This window comes from Oculina patagonica, chromosome 4, assembly GCF_052425735.1.
Source record: "Oculina patagonica isolate OP01 chromosome 4, crgOcupat, whole genome shotgun sequence".
NCBI lineage: Eukaryota > Metazoa > Cnidaria > Anthozoa > Scleractinia > Oculinidae > Oculina > Oculina patagonica.
The window spans coordinates 42,595,848-42,612,684 of NC_135761.1; the positions used below are offsets into that span (position 1 = coordinate 42,595,848).

The 16,837-nt window shown below is 36.7% G+C and overlaps 1 pseudogene; it reads left to right on the top strand.

The window, feature by feature from the left end:
* The first annotated feature begins 218 nt into the window (after positions 1 to 218).
* LOC144648488 (uncharacterized) overlaps positions 219 to 16,837 on the top strand; it is a 344,754-nt pseudogene continuing 328,135 nt past the window's right edge.

Sequence of the window (16,837 nt, forward strand, 5' to 3'; positions counted from 1 at the left end):
ATATTGAATTTACAACAATTACATACTACTATCTCATCGATAAGAAGGTTATTTATTTATGTATTTTTATTTCTTTTATTTTTTGTATGCTAGTTTTACCACATTTTTACTATTATTATCGTTGTCAATATTTTTTCATTATTATTGTTTTATTATTATTATCTCTGAAGTTTATCTCCCAAAAATTTCCCCCAATAACAATTACACCCAAACTCAATATGCTGGAAAACGACGTTTGTCCTTTTCTTCGAAAATGGCACAGGGACTTTGGATTCTACAGAGAACACATCATTGAAGGCATTAGACTAAAACATCCAGTACAAGCACTTTCATCATGTGAACAGATAGGATATGAGATTAGGGCAAATCCTTGTTTACCACTCTTGCAGGAAATGGGCAGTGACGGCCTCATGAAGAAAAATAAATATGCTGCTAATGTGCACCTTAATAGCAAGTCTGAAGTGGAGTACGCAAAGTGTAACTGCAAAGCTGGTGCAGAAGGATGCTATAAGCATGTTTGCAGCTGCTCTATATCAAATTCATGAATTTGTTAAACTTGGACTTAAAACTACTGACATTTGCAAGATATCACAGAAGAGGATGTGGTGTCTTATGTCAGAATGACAAAGTTTTTATGCAAGGCACAAGAGCATTCAAAGAATGAAAGGAAACCAAAGAAAATAAAAAAAAGCAGGCAGTGAATGTCCTAGGCTTTGTTACAAACAGTCAGTACCACATATATAACTTTTCGTTCCATCTTATCTTATCTCCAGCAACAGTGCACCACACCTATTGCAGTTACAGGATGTGCACAAGAAGTATGGTATAACACTCCACTTAACCTGTTCCAAGAGGCAAGTCACAGTTTTATTTTGTCGATGTGCTCATCGTGACCAGCAGTCCTGTGAACTGTGGGCATGAAAAAATGGGAAAAACGTATTTGTCTTCTTCTGGTGGTTAAAAAAAACAACAAAGTATGGACTCAATACTACCAGCAAAGAGCATGTGTGGCAAGAAAAGAGGATCACATTACCAGGGGGACTATGAAGAACCGCAGTAATTTGAGAAGTCACGTTCGGAATTTCCCAACGCAACATTTATTCAAGGTTAATAAATCAAAGAACATTCAAGTGCGATCATCATTCCACTTTTGAAATGGCTTCAAAAATTTGAGTAAGTATTACGATAGAGATGCATTTTCATTTGCATTCATTTCAAGTATGTTGGTTACAATTTTTTCGAATCCACCCTTAAAAAATCATTCGCGAACAATTTGGGTAACATTGGAAATGGACGACTGTAAGAAGGACAAGTTCCTTGATTTGGTGGCTACTCAATACCCTTATGCCACTGTGACGTGTTATCGTGTATTTAGTTATGTCATACACGAACACATCAGCTCTTTTGTTATTATTATTATTATTATTATTATTATTATTATTATTATTATTATTATTATTATTATTACTATATTTATTATTGTTGTTATTATCAGTAATCCAAGATAGAAGGTTTTCACCAATCCTCCAGACTTGCCAGACACTGTCATTCCTCAAGAGCCACTAGCAAATGAAGTGTATCACACACACCTTGAGAAGATAGGTGATTTCTATATGGTTTCAATTAAAATCCTAGTTGTTACCCCTCATTAAAAAAATTAAACAGCATATTAATTTCTTGCCAGCGGCCGAGGATTGGTGAATTTATCACTATTGCTTACAGTAACTGTGACACTTTCTATTTGGGAAAAGTCGTCCAGGTTGAGGTGAGGCTAATTATTAGCCTCTTGGAGGCATCCCATAAGAAATAGCGAACATACAGATGGCCTACCCCAAAAAAGGTGGAGCCTGCTGACCTTGAACAGATCTTCATGACCACTTTATTTGGTAATCGTTACATTGTGAGCTCTTTTGAAACATTATATTTATTTAAATAGTAACTTTTGAGTAACTCATTCATTTGAGGTAAATACTTTCTGAACTTACACATAACATTTTTTCAAAGCAACGTTGTATTCTCCTCTTGACTGATTTATTCCTTAACTCCTGTTACTTAATATTCTATATCTCGTACCTGCCAGTTGTCAGAGTAATGCAGACGATGGGCAAATAACAACCACTGTACAAGCAGTGCTACAGTGCAAAGGACCATTTGCAACTGTGACACTAGTGCAAAGAGCACAAGTCAAAGGCAAGTCCTGGCCAATGGCTTCTGTTGTTGCTGAAGTGATGGCTAACCTTTTTATTTAGCTTTTAGAAAAGATGCAAGAAAGCTATGCTTTATACAACTCAAAGATGTAATGGAGGAATTTGTTGTAAACCACAAAAAACTTGTTGTAAACCACAAACAAACAGATGCGTGAAAAGGTAATTAGAAGAAAGACTGTTGTGTCAGTTGCTCCCTTGCAAGCAATTGAAGAACCATAGATACCTATTAAAGTCCAAGGTTCCAAGTACAATTTGATAGCAAAACAACATTTATTATTCTATTTTTTCAGTTAGAAGCATACGGAAGGAGCTGGAAATTCCTTACTAGGTGTTAACATTTGGAGTTTATCTGAAATTCCATGACTTTCCAGGTTTTATGACCCACATGTGACCCATACGAACCATGACACATACTCACTATTGCTTAAAATGACATTTCTATTTTATTTCCAAAGTCATGTGTAGATATAACATGACTGCTTTTTTTCCTTTTCAAGCCTTTACTTCTTTTAACAGAGTTATCAGTCTAGTTTGTAGTAGGCCATGGAAGAAAGTTTGGTGCCCCAACCCATTTTGTTTATCCAGTAGGTGGTGATTTTCAGCAACTGTAAGATATCCTTCATAGAATTAATTAATTCCTTTTAGTCTATTACGTTCTGTTAGTAATTTCGTTTGTGGCTGGCTTTGTCATGGCAGTTGCCATTTCGTTACATTTTATTTTACCTGGACAAATTCACCCTGTAGAGAGGGATATACATTTTTGGCAGGAGAGGCCGAGCATCTACAGCTGATGCTCAACCTTGACCAATAATATGATTGATTTAAAAACTACCTACTTACAATGATGTACATTTGACTAAAAAATGAAATTGTGTGAATATAACAAGTTTCTATTTTCTTTTCTCGACCTTACTTCAGAGACTGTTCCTATTTTTCCCTATTCACCTTTACCTTTTATTTGGTCAACTTTATAGTTCTTGTTAGACAAGTAACATTTGAAAAACTACAGTTATCAATCAACACTGCCGTTTCTGTACCCAAAACCAAAACGTCTGCGGATCTTACTATTCAAGCGATTCAGAGGAACAATCAAATCACATTTCAGGGTGATTTTTTGTTGACTTGACTTATTTTTTCCTATTTTCCCACGTTCTCTAGTTGTAGTAGACCACAGAAAAAAATGCGTCACCCCAGCCCGTTTCATATAACCAGTTGGTGGTAGAGGATTGTTGTAGAATGAGCTGCGGCCCAAAGTAAGAATAACAAAACCAATGACTGACCTCTTTCATACATGCCAAATAACAATTCTACCAGTTAGCTAACTTGCCAGAACGTGAGAGATGTCTTTACAAAAGCATATGCAAAGAGAGAAGAAGAACTATTGCATAAATTCTAAACAGTTTTGATTTTAATGTAACAATATCAGCCTGCTCGTTTAAAGGGAAGATGCATTATTCTTTTGATTATGCCCAGCAAGTTCATTTGCCCTCTAACCCTATGCAACCTGGTCTTATTTATTTTAAAGTTCCCAGGACAGTAGGAATTTTTGGAGTGTGGTATGAATCTTTGCCTAGACAGGTTAAGTTTTTAATTGATGAAGCAAGCAGTGTGAGAATGGGTGCAAATGCAACCATAAGTCATATCCACTATTTTCTCAAAAACCATGGCATTGGAAAGATGGAAGTACATCTCCATGCCGACAACTGCTGCAGCCAAAACAAGACCTCATATGTTCTTTGGTATTTAGCATGGAGGAAAATTTTTAATACCTCCTCTATTGGAAAACCTGCCATGTGTGTATATAACATGGCTCCTTTTTATTCTCTCTTTTTTTACCTTTGCTTCAGATTCTAATACCATTAACATTTTTCTTTTATTTGTTCTTTTTTATAGTACTTATTTAAGTAACATTTAACAAACTGCAGCTGTAAAAAAATTCAAGGCATTAAAGGGTGACTTTTATTCAATACACTGTATCTTCATATTCTTTCCAACATAATCTACTTTGTCATAGGACATGGAAGACAATTTGGTTCTCCAGTCCATTTCATTTACCCACAAAGTGGTAATTTGTAACAACTGCCTGTCAAAACCATGGATCCCATTCTCGGTGCTACAACAAGATATAATTAATAATCTAAGATTGTAATTTATGGTAGTTATTTTGATTTAATACTTTAGATAGGTGCACCAATTCTAAACAGTTTAGATTTTAATGTAACAAGACGAGGCTGCTTGTTTCTTTTGATTATGCCCAGCAAGTTCATTTGCCCTTAAATCCCGTGCAACCTGACCCTATTTATTTCAAAGCTTTGCCTAGACAGGTAAATTTTTTAATTGATGAAGCAGGCAGTGTGGGAAAGGGTGCAAATGCAACCATAAGTTTCACTACACAAACCTCAATAAGATATAATGGAATATTCTCCCAGCTTTCACTCCAAAATCAAGCCTTTCGACACCATGCAAAAAATGCTCATTCTTAAAAATGGCTTCGCGCTGAAGGCTTTGTTTCACTCGTGGAAGACTTATAGTCGTATTTTTCAGATTTATTCTGAACACGAAGACCATAGCAGATCAAAACGAAATCACTGACACTCCCGTTGAAAATGAGGAGGCTACTGATGAAGCAGGCAGTGTGGGAAAGGGTGCGAATGCAACCATAAGCATTATGTCCATAACCTTTCAGGCAACAAACGAAATCAGAGCAATATGTTAGAATATGTCACATTCACACCCCAAAACTGATAGCAACCAAGCGAAAGAAGGCTTGCTTTATTCTCCTGCAAAGAAATCGCTTTTGGAGCAAAACAAAACTATGAGAACACTGGTAAAGCTGGTCAATCACGCCTACACAGAAGGCGAACAGATGATAGTTGTGAACGACATAACCTTCATTTGAATGCCACAGCCAGCTGAGTACTCCTTTCAATATTCGGAGCTTTCAGAGGACTCTAAAGAGCCTGTTTTGGTATTGGAAGTAGAATTAGAATGAGCTGTGGCCCAAAGATACAATAACAAAACCAATGACTGACCTCTGTCATACATGTCAAATGACAATTCAAACATCTACAAGTCAGCTAACTTGCCAGAACATGAGAGAAGTCTTAACAAAAGCATATGCAAAGAGAGTAAGAGAAATGTTGCACCAATTCTAAACAGTTTAGATTTTAACGTTACGAGACCAACCTGCTCGTTTAAAAGGAAGATGCATTTTTTTATTTGATTATGCCCAGCAAGGTCATTTGCCTTCTAACCCCATGCAACCTGACCCTATTTATTTCAAAGCTTTGCCTAGACAGGTTAACCCTCGGACGTACAAGCAAACTCATACCCCCACCATCGTACAAGGGGGGGGGGGTGGCATCCACCCCCCCCCTTGTACGTCCGAGGGTTAATTTTTTAAATTGATGAAGCAGGTATGGGAAAGGGTGCAAATGCAACCACAAGTTTTAATATTATTTTAATTTTTTCATTTATCTTATTTTATTTTATTTTATGTAAATATTTCACTGAAAAGCCCCGTGGTGACGTATCCACTATTTTTTCGAAAACTACAGCATAGGAGAGATGGACATACATCTTCATGCTGACGACATGGAAAACAGTTGTCACCAATACCAATGTTTTTTTTTTTCATATTGACTGCACTGTATCTTCATATCCTTTCCAACATTCTTTACTTTGTGGTAGGGCATGGAAGACAATTCGGTTCTCCAGCCCATTTCATTTACCACCCCAAATTTGTAACATCTTTCTGTCAGAAACCATGGATCCCATTCTAAGTACTACAACAGGATAACATCACATAGTGTTATTGGGGTTACATTTGGTTATCTGCAGATGGTAAAAACGTCCAAGAGGTGAATGATACTTAAGGATGGTTTTCATATTGACTCCACTATACTTTTTATGTTTTTTGACATTGTCAATTGTTTGTCATTGGAGGCACTCCTACCTCAATCACCACACGTAAAACACACCTTCCAATGTAAACTCACATTGTACATGAAGATGGTTAGTTTGGCCAGCCGAAATACAGTACAACTATCATTCTACGTTGTATCAGTCTCTGCTTTTAAATTAGGTTTTTGGTATGTTTAACCCATTACATCGCTATTGATCCAACGTATACCGGTAGGATATTGTAGACAGTTGCTTCCTTGAACATTTATAAATGTTCATTTCAAGTCTTTTTTACAAAGTTTATATGAATCTACACTGACAATCTTGTATTGGGGTAGTTAAAAACTTCATTCATAGTAAACAATGCATCAAAGCCTGTCGCATTTAATTATTGAAACATGACGTAAGCTGTTTAATCTTTACGTATTTAGTCAAAAGTAAGATTGCCTCAAAATCCTTTGAATCCAGCTCAACAGCCCTATCTTCGTCCATAGCAGCTTCACGTCAGCAGCCACTCATTTTTAACTCCGGTTTCTCTCGTTTCTTTTAAGTAGCAGCCATGTATTTACCATTAAACCAACAACCCTTTAAGTTTCCCGGGGTCAAGTACACACCAACCAGATCCTCAAGCTTTGAAACATCCAAAAAGGTTTTAAGGTGATTTTCTTGTTTTGCACCTTGCACATCATTTGGCAGAAAACAGACTTTTTTCATTTGCAGTGTACCATTTTTTACCAACCAGTTTTCTGATTGGGGTGTGACAGTGTTGATATCAAGGTAAGAAGAAAGTAAAGAAATGCAATGAATGTCAGAGAAGCTATAAACCCCGATTTAACAAAGCTTGGTTGTAAGGAAACTGGAGATTAAACAAAATGTAGTAGAAGCTTATGTTAATGTTCGAGATGTCTTATGGTCACTCCAACAGGCTCAGGAAAAAGTTTAACATTCCACATCACTCTGTTTGTTTTGGATTTCTCTAAACATGGCAAAAGAGATGTTGATGAAACAGTTTGCCTCATTATTTTCCCCTTGCTGCTAATAAATAGTCAGGTGTTGAGCCTTTGCAAGGAAGGGGTGAAAGCTGTTGATCTCAGCCAAGAAATTGCCGAGACAGGAGTCAAGGACTCTAGCGAGGAAATACAACTAGGAAAAGGCCATCTGTGCAACAATGTCGCATTCAGTTGTGAAAAATAGAAACTACACCTCCCACCCACTCCTCTCAACCAAACGCTGATTTGGGGTTAAAACCATCCAAAGATGCAAAAACACAAACTATACACTGAAAATTAATCTGCATCAGTGGCGGTCATCAGTCTAAACTGACTCGAAAGTGCAGGCACATTGGGTAAAATTTGTCCAACACAATCATGTTGACTTAGGCAAGCCTGTAAACAAGCACAATGCTAAATTTAAGCTGAGTTGCTACTCAACAAGTTTTGGACTTTTACTAGAAGAGATGGAGGACTCAAAACCAAACAAAGTGCTCATAAAAGGATCAGTTTTACCAAGGCACACCATTCTGTACAAGTGCTTGTACAACCAGGGAGCACCCTATGTCAGTGAATTTATTTAATTTTAAGAATGTTCCATGTAATTTATGTGGGCGTAGCACAAGGCCAAAACTCCCTAACTTCAATATAAAATGGATGCATAGACCTTTCGCATTTATGGCCTTCAAACTATGGAATCTGTCCTCTCCCATAGTAAGGAAATCACATGACATTAAATTTACGTACCTTAAGTACCTGTAATTTGCGACATTAAAATTATTATATATTTTTAATTTTTACTTGTAAATATTAATTGTAAATATCTTTGATAATTTTTAATATTTTAGATACTTTTATATCAAGTGACAGTATCAACCAACGACGACAGACCCGACCAAACCTACGTAGGCTTGACTGAAAACTCTTTTAAGACCAGATTTGCAAAACACAAAGCTTCTTTCTCCACCCCGAGCAAAAAATACAGTACTGAACTCAGCAAACACATCTGGCAGTTGAAGAACACTAAAACTGATTTCACGATATCATGGAAGATTTTGAAACAAGCTACACCGTATAACCCCACTTCCAACCGCTGCAACCTATGCCTTTGGGAAAAATATTTTATTATCTGCAGACCCGTTTTAGGTACTCTGAACAAACGAAATGAATTAGTTACCTCCTGTAGACATGCAAACAAATTCCTTCTTAAAAATGTCAAAGGAGTCACGCGATAACAACTGTTTATTTTACCGCATATTGTCACGCATTATATATAGCTTCTATTGTATTATTTCAAACCAAAAAACCGTTGTAATTTTATACCTTTCCACTCATACCGCGTCTCTTTCTATATATATCAGCGTTATGTAAAAATTTTGCAGTTGGCTATTTTATCTGATGAGTGCTGCACACAGTGCAGTACGAAACTATATAGTAATAAATATACCAAGTCAAATGCAAGGTTGATCAGACTGTCTTTAAATAATTTTTTTATCTATATTGTTTGCTTTTACACAGGTACACACTGTAACAAGAACTGTATCTACTCTTAGGTGTCACATGTATAAATAAAATTTGATTTTGATTTGATTTGATTTGATTCCTCCAGCATTGCACAGTAGAGCATGTGATCATATACGGACATGATCACAAGCTCACATATAACCCAGAAGCAAAACAAACGAGAAATGAAAGAAAGCGAAAACAGAACATAACACGGTGCAACCCATCATGGAATTGAAATCTTAAAACCAACCTTGGAAGAAAGTTTCTGTGCATTGTCGACAAATGCTTTCCACTTAAGGTTAGCTACTCATGCATGTCAATCATGAAATCGCACAAATGTCACATCAGCGCCAACTCAACAATCACGTGATGGGTGCAACTGCAGGAAAGAGAATGAATGACCTCTAGGAGGTCAATGCCTCCAATCCAAAATGGACTATCAAGCCACAGTGAGAAGTAAACTTTGAAGAATGCTACAGAAGTCACAATGTATCCCTTTGACACAAGACTGAACTAATTAACCCTTTCAACATATTTTGTTAAATTATATTTTGTATCTTATATTTAACCGCCAGCATTCAAATTAACGGTCATTCAAAAATCTGCCTGAAGGACGTGGTCATCTTTTGACCATAGGAAACAGAACTGTAGCAATAAATTGATGATATACTACCAAGGTTGTCATTAGAAGCCGGTTGCCGGCGGAAATCTGCCAGTTGTCAGAGCATTTTGTGCCAGCTACTGCTACCGGTACTTGCTGTAAATAAATTGAAATACATTTTGTAGAAAATAAGCTATTCCTTTTCTGAATCAAAATGTATGATATCCTTGACGTGTAGTCTGTTTATCGGTTGACCTTTCTCAATAAAATCGCATGTATTCTCCACTGATTATTTCTAAAGTTGAGCAGACATAAATACAGCAGCGGTGTCATGTTTCTTTCACGGTAAATTGCGTAACATATCTGCAGTCGAAGATGGACGGGCGAAAGCGATCAGGATAATATACATTACATGATTTTTTTTTGAGTTCTCCAAAATCAAAAAAGAAGAACCCTGAAGATCGGGAGGATGATCAAGGTAAGAATCGCTTCCTTAAGTGAATAAAGTAATTTTATTGTAGAATTAAAATTTGGGAGAATTTCTTGGGTCTGGCAAGAAACATCACTTACAGTACCATTTCCGCCAATGAAAACTAGCAATAAACAACCATGTAACAAATTTTAAGCAGCTGCTTCTCTTTGTAAATCTTTACAAGCAGTGTTGTTTGACTGCTCATTTAGCAGCTTGAATAACGAATTACTTCTCATTGAACGCACAGCATTGCTAATTTAATTTTCAAACAGACAACATAAGTCTGGACGAAGTCATCGAGAAAGAGCTAAAAATGTAACTAAAGGATCGGTTCTTCGGAAAGTCGTTGGTGTTTCTTTTGCCATCAGCGTCTTTTTCTAAACCTCACTTTTTTTCGCAATATATCTTTTGCCTATTTAGTCGACAAGGACGGTAACGCTGTGAAGAAGATAATATAATTATTTCGTGCATATTTTCTTCAGTGTTTTGTGGGCGCCGTATTTAGTCTAGACATGGCGGCCTTTTTGTAATTACCACAGATTTGCACGAAGATAAACTAAACGATAAAAAATTTAGAGGATAAACTGAATGAATCTTGTACTACTTATTAAATGTATGCAACCATACCATACAGGACTTTTATATTTAACTTCCCTAGAAAGAAAAAAAAAGATTTCAATAGAACTCTGAAATTCTTCCGCAAATTTTCGCATCAGGCGTTGATTGCACGTGACAAAGTTTGTCTTGACTGGTTATTCCATATGTTTACCCTTTTGTTTTAAGTTGAGATTTGCGATAAATTCTAAGGTCCTGAATTAAACTTGTCTTGTTTTCCAGTTAAGAAAGAATATGAAAGTTTTTTCAATGCTAGCTAGCAAACTAAAACTACTGAATATTTAAATAAAAAAAATTTTGAATGCGAAATGTGTCGCGACTTTAGACTATCAATTGTCGGCGGGAAAATCGTTTTGTGTGATGGACAGCTGTGTTTACTATTGCAGCTTTCTCAATTCAACATTTTCTCAGGTAATCCAAAGGAAAATGCTGTTGACAAAACAAGCTCCTCGATTTCTCCTGGTGATCAGATCGCAAGGGGGACTGAGAAGAGTAACGCTTTAACTACCCTTGCCTCAACTCATGGCCCCAAAATAACTGCAGCTCAACCAGAAACGAATTTAAGATCACCAGCCTTAAAGTCTGTCAAATGTACGCCTGAAAACACGACCGCAATGAAGAAAGAAATTGAGAGCCTCTTTGCTTTTCCTGGGGGAGCTGTAGTGCACAACTTTTACAAGTGCACTTCCCATAACTGCCAACACCTGACATCCCAGGAGCAGTCCCGTCTAAAGCCTAGTCGCGATAGATTTGTCCACAGCTGGTTGTTTGACAAGATGGTCAACTTTTACCATAAAATGGAAATTGCTTGGCTGGTTTATGAGGAAGGAAAGGGCATGTTTTGCTATTTGTGCAAGAAACACAATACAGAAAATCAACAAAACAAGACCAAGGTTTATAATGCAACCCCATGCATACGCTTTAAGAAGTTAGCCGTTCAAGAACATTTAGCAACTCAGCAACATAAGGATGCTGTTGGAGCTGAAATGTTAGCATGGGTGTCAGTGTTTCATAAAGAGATACAAGAAAGGAAAATAGTGAAAGATGATGTCATGTTTAAGGCTTTCTATGCAACATACTGGCTTGTCAAAGAGGAAATTTCCGACCAAAAGTTTTTATCTCTTCTAGATCTGCTTAAATTGCTTGGGCTCGATCGAATGAAGCATTTCCAGTATTCTTCACAGGGTTCTGTAAGAGAAATCATTTTGGCACTGGGCTCTGCATTGCTAGTAAAGTTGTTGGAAATGGTGAAGAAAGCAGGCTGCTATGGCTTGCTTGCTGATGAAGTCAGTGATGTTACAGTCATGGAAATGCTTATCACCTTCATCCAGTACTTCAACAAAGAAACAGGGCAAGCTGAGACAAGCTTCTTGTTTATCGTCGGTCGGACAAAACAAAATTGTGGTTGCACCAATCACCAAAAACCGAAGGTTGAATTTTTTTCCTTAAAATTATCGAATTATCACTTTCCTTGCGATCTGTTTCAATCTCATTTAGTGACTTACGAAAGCCATGAATTAATTAAGATCATCCTCACACAAAGTAAGATTTACTCAAGGCAGATTTTTATCCATCGTTGCCGTAAAATTATTTACAATCAAAAAATTGTCCTGACATCATGTACGACCACACTTGGGATTTCATCGGACATGAGCAAATTTGGGTCAGCCAATGTCTGCAGCCCTGATATGCTGATGAAATCGAGTGTTTATTCCCCAAACAACAGTTGCATGCAAAGATTCTACAACTCAAAAAGACAGTCAAGGAATTAAGACTGGAATAGGAGCTCAAAGATGCCATCACCCAGGAAGAAGTTATGTCAAATAACAATGATATTGATAAAAAGTTGAAGGAAGTACCTGTTAATGATGTGAGTGCTCGGTTCTCATGCAAACAAGAACAATGGAGAAAACACTATTGTCAATAAACCTCTTTATGAGCTAGTTTATTTCACCAAACCAGAAACTAAATAAAGAGAAATTAAGTGATCCCTGTTTAATAAGATGTGAAAAGTGAATCTGGTCAGGCTGATTTGAAAAGGAGTGCTAAAGCGAACTCGAGCGTACTGCAACAAACATCAGTAGGTAGGTAGGTAGGTAGGTAAAACATCACCTTTAAAATACTTCATATTATCCTTACTAACCATAAATACTCAAATTCTAAAGATAAGCTATTATAAAGAAAAAGCTGTTTTCCATGAATTTTGTGCATTAAATTACTTGTGACAATACCCAGTCTAACGAGCATTCAGATCAGAAAGAATAGGAAACTGTTGGCGTGAAATAGGAAAAGAACAGACCATGAAACAAGAACAAAGAATCACAATCTAACACCAACGATTCAGAAAGAAATAAGCGAGCTGCGTGTTGTTCTCTGCATTGTATATTTGTAGTAGGCCATGGAAGAAAGTTTGGTGCCCCAACCCATTTTGTTTATCCTTTAGGTGGTGATTCCCACAACTGTCATTCCAATTTAAGAGTAAGAAAGATATCCTTCACATAATTAATTACAAACATTTGTTTTTGCTTTAGTCTATTACGTTCTGTTAGTTATTTTCTTTGTGGCTGGCTTTGTCGTGGCAGTTGCCATTTCGTTACATTTTATTTTGCCTGGGCAAATTCACCCTGTAGAGAGAGATACACATTTTTGGCAGGAGAGGCTGAGCATCTACCGCTGATGCTTTACCTTGACTGATAATATGACTGATTTAAAAACTAGAGCTACTTACAATGATGTACATAGGACTTAAAAAAGCTTTAAAAATTTTCTTTTCTTACCCTTACTTCAGAGACTGACACTATTTTTCCCTATTCACCTTCACCTTGTATTTGGTCATTTGAAAAACTACAGTTATCAATCAACACTGCCATTTCCGTACTCAAAACCAAAACGTCTGCAGATTGTACTATTCAAGCGATTCAGAGGAACAATCAAATCACATTGATTTTTTGTTGACTTTACTTATTTTTTTCTATTTTTCCACGTTCTCTAGTTGTAGTAGACCACAGAAAAAAATGCGGTACCCCAGCCTGTTTCATATAACCAGTTGGTGGTAGAGGATTGTTGTAGAATGAGCTGCGGCCCAAAGTAAGAATAACAAAACCAATGACTGACCTCTTTCATACATGCCAAATAACAATTCTACCAGTTAGCCAACTTGCCAGAACATGAGAGATGTCTTTACAAAAGCATATGCAAAGAGAGAAGAAGAACTATTGCACAAATTCTAAACAGTTTTAATTTTAATGTAACAATATCAGCCTGCTCGTTAAAAGGGAAGATGCATTATTCTTTTGATTATGCCCAGCAAGTTCATTTGCTCTCTAACCCCATGCAACCTGGTCTTATTTATTTTAAAGTTCTCAGGACAGTAGGAGTTTTTGGAGTGTGTTATGAATCTTTGCCTAGACAGGTTAAGTTTTTAATTGATGAAGCAAGCAGTGTGAGAAAGGGTGAAAATGCAACCATAAGTTACATCCACTATATTCTCGAAAACCATGGCATTGGAAAGATGGAAGTACATCTCCATCCCGACAACTGCTGCAGCCAAAACAAGACCTCATATGTTCTTTGGTATTTAGCATGGAGGAAAATTTTTAATACCTCCTCTATTGGAAAACCTGCCATGTGTGTATATAACATGGCTCCTTTTTATTCTCTCTTTTTTTACCTTTGCTTCAGATTCTAATACCATTAACATTTTTCTTTTATTTGTTCTTTTTTATAGTACTTATTTAAGTAACATTTAACAAACTGCAGCTGTAAAAAAATTCAAGGCATTAAAGGGTGACTTTTATATTCAATACACTGTATCTTCATATTCTTTCCAACATAATCTACTTTGTCATAGGACATGGAAGACAATTTGGTTCTCCAGTCCATTTCATTTACCCACAAAGTGGTAATTTGTAACAACTGCCTGTCAAAACCATGGATCCCATTCTCGGTGCTACAACAAGATATTATTAATAATCTAAGATTGTAATTTATGGTAGTTATTTTGATTTAATACTTTAGATAGGTGCACCAATTCTAAACAGTTTAGATTTTAATGTAACAAGACGAGGCTGCTTGTTTCTTTTGATTATGCCCAGCAAGTTCATTTGCCCTTAAATCCCGTGCAACCTGACCCTATTTATTTCAAAGCTTTGCCTAGACAGGTAAATTTTTTAATTGATGAAGCAGGCAGTGTGGGAAAGGGTGCAAATGCAACCATAAGTTTCACTACACAAACCTCAATAAGATATAATGGAATATTCTCCCAGCTTTAACTCCAAAATCAAGCCTTTCGACACCATGCAAAAAATGCTCATTCTTAAAAATGGCTTCGCGCTGAAGGCTTCGTTTCACTCGTGGAAGACTTATAGTCGTATTTTTCAGATTTATTCTGAACACGAAGACCATAGCAGATCAAAACGAAATCACTGACACTCCCGTTGAAAATGAGGAGGCTACTGATGAAGCAGGCAGTGTGGGAAAGGGTGCGAATGCAACCATAAGCATTATGTCCATAACCTTTCAGGCAACAAACGAAATCAGAGCAATATGTTAGAATATGTCACATTCACACCCCAAAACTGATAGCAACCAAGCGAAAGAAGGCTTGCTTTATTCTCCTGCAAAGAAATCGCTTTTGGAGCAAAACAAAACTATGAGAACACCGGTAAAGCTGGTCAATCACGCCTACACAGAAGGCGAACAGAAGATAGTTGTGAACGACATGACCTTCATTTGAATGCCACAGCCAGCTGAGTACTCCTTTCAATATTCTGAGCTTTCAGAAGACTCTAAAGAGCCTGTTTTGGTAATGGAAGTAGAATTAGAATGAGCTGTGGCCCAAAGATAGAATAACAAAACCAATGACTGACCTCTGTCATACATGTCAAATAACAATTCAGTCAGCTAACTTGCCAGAACATAAGAGAAGTCTTAACAAAAGCATATGCAAAGAGAGTAAGAGAAATGTTGCACCAATTCTAAACAGTTTAGATTTTAATGTTACGAGACCAACCTGCTCGTTTAAAAGGAAGATGCATTTTTTTTATTTGATTATGCCCAGCAAGTTCATTTGCCTTCTAATCCTGTGCAACCTGACCCTATTTATTTCAAAGCTTTGCCTAGACAGGTTAATTTTTTAAATTGATGAAGCTGGTATGGGAAAGGGTGCAAATGCAACCACAAGTTTTAATATTATTTTAATTTTTTCATTTATCTTATTTTATTTTATTTTATGTAAATATTTCACTGAAAAGCCCTATGGGGTCGTATCCACTATTTTTTTCGAAAACTACAGCATAGGAGAGATGGAGATACATCTTCATGCTGACGACATGGAAAACAGCTGTGACCAATACCAATGTTTTTTTTTCATATTGACTGCACTGTATCTTCATATCCTTTCCAACATTCTTTACTTTGTGGTAGGGCATGGAAGACAATTCGGTTCTCCAGCCCATTTCATTTACCACCCCAAATTTGTAACATCTTTCTGTCAGAAACCATGGATCCCATTCTAAGTACTACAACAGGATAACATCACATAGTGTTTGTTATTGGGGTTACATTTGGTTATCTGCAGATGGTAAAAACGTCCAAGAGGTGAATGATACTTAAGGATGGTTTTCATATTGACTCCACTATACTTTTTATGTTTTTTGACATTGTCAATTGTTTGTCATTGGAGGCACTCCTACCTCAATCACCACACGTAAAACACACCTTCCAATGTAAACTCACATTGTACATGAAGATGGTTAGTTTGGCCAGCCGAAATACAGTACAACTATCATTCTACGTTGTATCAGTCTCTGCTTTTAAATTAGGTTTTTGGTATGTTTAACCCATTACATCGCTATTGATCCAACGTATACCGGTAGGATATTGTAGACAGTTGCTTCCTTGAACATTTATAAATGTTCATTTCAAGACTTTTTTACAAAGTTTATATGAATCTACACTGACAATCTTGTATTGGGGTAGTTAAAAACTTCATTCATAGTAAACAATGCATCAAAGCCTGTCAGCATTTAATTATTGAAACATGACGTAAGCTGTTTAATCTTTACGTATTTAGTCAAAAGTAAGATTGCCTCAAAATCCTTTGAATCCAGCTCAACAGCCCTATCTTCGTCCATAGCAGCTTCACGTCAGCAGCCACTCACTTTTAACTCCGGTTTCTCCCGTTTCTTTTAAGTAGCAGCCATGTATTTACCATTAAACCAACAACCCTTTAAGTTTCCCGGAGTCAAGTACACACCAACCAGATCCTCAAGCTTTGAAACATCCAAAAAGGTTTTAAGGTGATTTTCTTGTTTTGCACCTTGCACATCATTTGGCAGAAAACAGACTTTTTTCATTTGCAGTGTACCATTTTTTACCAACCAGTTTTCTGATTGGGGTGTGACAGTGTTGATATCAAGGTAAGAAGAAAGTAAAGAAATGCAATGAATGTCAGAGAAGCTATAAACCCCGATTTAACAAAGCTTGGTTGTAAGGAAACTGGAGATTAAACAAAATGTAGTAGAAGCTTATGTTAATGTTCGAG